Raw genomic sequence first — 2,500 nt, 5'->3', positions numbered from 1 at the left:
CTGTCATGTTTAATGGCAAACTTAACTAGAGTACGAGGCAAGGTAGGTCGACGTAAAAAATGTTGAACCTCCAATCACAGCCAGACGGTAAGTGCTGTCGAGGCCAACCGTCTCTGCGGCAGGCAGGCGAAGGAAACCGCGCGAACACTTAGTAATTAATCATTTCGGAACTATGTTCTTACGTTTGAGAGACTGCATTGCAAGACGTTGACCTCTCACCGTACAGTGATCACCAGAAGGGAGGGGGGCATGTAACTACTACCCAGCAGCTTCAACACGGGCGTGCACGCGTGGTCAACTAGGGCGCATATGCACATCATCCCTTCTCAGCTCACTACTTGGATAGTCTTCTGAGAGTAGATTATGGGTAGATTTTGGAGGCAGATGACGGAATAACACGAGTGACTTTGTGGAGAGGATTGTACATGAGTAGTAGGAGTACGCAATGAATAGGATTGTAGTTAAAGTTGATGAGTATATGACTCAAGGGCTGGTTAATTAGAGTTTTCTTGAGAGCCAGGACGGATGAGTAAATGGTAAGATAAGAATAGACCAAGAGCATACTTGTGGCAAAGAGTGGGTGTCTGGGGTCAGCTTGGTGAGGTTGGAACCGTTAGATTATGAGTAGCTTTTGGGGTAGATGAGTGTTGACCAGAAGCTGATTTTTGGTGATATGGAAGAACTCTTAAGGTTATTTTAAGATTGATAATGGTGGATGTAGGGATAGAATTATGTGATCTATGTGATTATGTAAAAAGTAGGTACTTAACATGAGTATCCGGGGTATTTCAATAGTGTTAAAATTGCCATGAAAAAAGGGAATGTCGTGCTATATAGGCCTATCTTCATGCGCCAAATATAAATTTCTCCAGGTGAAAGCACCGTAAAGCCATGCTTATACAAAACATTACCTACAACACATAAATTGGCCAAGAAGTATTGATTATTGCAATAAAGACATAGCTAACTCTCCAAAATGAATATCTGATAATGATGGGGCTTTGGGAGGAAAGCGTAGTTACAGCACTAATGATAATGCTCATCAATCAACATTTATGAATTGCTGCACTTACGCTAGTAGCACTCAATTACTTATACAACATTAAAGAAATGGATTAAGTATGAGCGTATAGTGCCAGGAGAAGCACCATCAATAATTATTCAAATTTAGGCTGATCGGTTGGTAGCTCTGTCGCATGAACATATACTAATGATTTTACACCGAATTATATGTATGTATTTAACTGATATTTAGATATTAAGATGCATTTCGTAGTTGATATGAACTAGGCTAATTGTTGATGACACTTTGTTTTTGTTTTTTTGGCATATCAAGGGCACTTTTCGAATGTGAAGTTGTATTGACCAATCAGCAATCGGACAAATCGAGCTTCATCACGCTTTAAATCGGTTAACGGTTTTGCTGTTTCATAACTTAGTTACTTTCCAGTGGCCGAGGTGATAAGAGCCTGCTCTCCGTTGTGTTTGTTATAGTGTAATCTGTGATAATATGGTGATCATATAGAATGCAACAAAAAAGTAAGATATAGTAAACAGTGGATAAAATATAAAAGGGAGAGAAATAGAAAGAAACACAGGGAATATATCATTTTTAGTAAAACACCTTTCCATCTTTTTGTCTTAGCAAATTATAGCGCAGGTTAGTGCAAAGTTAATCGAGTGTTCTAAAAGCGGAAAACCTAGAACAGATTGTGTGAAGATAACACAGTAAGTTTTTAGCGAAATTGCAAGGTCACCTTGGAAAGAGCGGTGCAATGAATGTATATTCCAATAGACATGTAATTTTGGATGAAAGTGCAGTGAATATAAATACCAGAATACATACGAGTTCTTCGCCTCTGCAAGGCGTCGCCGACAGCCCTCAAGTAAGTACACAAGAACTCTGACTAAAAGTGATATGAAAGTTTGATATTATTTAAGTTATGTGTCTCGTCTTCTTTATTATGATGAGATATTAACATTTCTTTTTATGATCATGATGGCATTTATATCTTTTTGAATTATATTACTTTCGAATATGGCTTAGAATTTGTCTGCTTAAACTTTCGAGGAAAACCTCGAGTTATTTCTAGAACGGTTAGTAGGCCCTTAGATACATAATCTTATCTTGGTTTTATAAATCTCTTGATTTTTGTCTTCTCAGAAGAGATTCATATAATTCCTCTGGTCCGGTAAGGAGTGGCTAGATTAGCTGCATTAGATCTAATTAAGATTGCAAAAGTGTAAGACTTCAACTAATTAATGTAGGCTATCCTATCTTTTTCCTTTGGCTTGTGTTGAGTTAAGGTTAGTAAAGCCGAGTCGTAAGATATGATATCATTGTGATGCATTAGATTATCTCTTCTCCAATTTGTACTTTTCTTAAATACTAATTAAAAACTTTGTTAAGTATCTATATAACATTGAACAAGGTAAAGTAATGCCTTTGTCTGAATTATGAGGCACCGGTACGAAGCGATAGTCGAGACTTTTGGGTTAC

At 37.5% G+C, this 2,500-nt stretch overlaps 1 long non-coding RNA gene across 2 annotated transcripts in view; it reads left to right on the top strand.

Annotated features, from left to right (window-relative positions):
* The first annotated feature begins 1,505 nt into the window (after nucleotides 1-1,505).
* LOC122251182 (uncharacterized) overlaps nucleotides 1,506-2,500 on the top strand; it is a 156,671-nt gene continuing 155,676 nt past the window's right edge. For both annotated transcript variants that reach the window (XR_006223058.2, XR_015191826.1), the window contains exon 1: nucleotides 1,506-1,886. This is a non-coding gene — a long non-coding RNA (uncharacterized LOC122251182). The remainder of the gene's footprint in view (nucleotides 1,887-2,500) is intronic.

This window comes from Penaeus japonicus, unplaced genomic scaffold, assembly GCF_977035675.1.
Source record: "Penaeus japonicus unplaced genomic scaffold, GWHDUDI00000001_assembly GWHDUDI00000018, whole genome shotgun sequence".
In the NCBI taxonomy this organism is placed as follows: Eukaryota; Metazoa; Arthropoda; class Malacostraca; order Decapoda; family Penaeidae; genus Penaeus; species Penaeus japonicus.
Note: the sequence above shows the minus strand (reverse complement) of the source record. Positions and strands in the feature narration are given on the sequence as shown.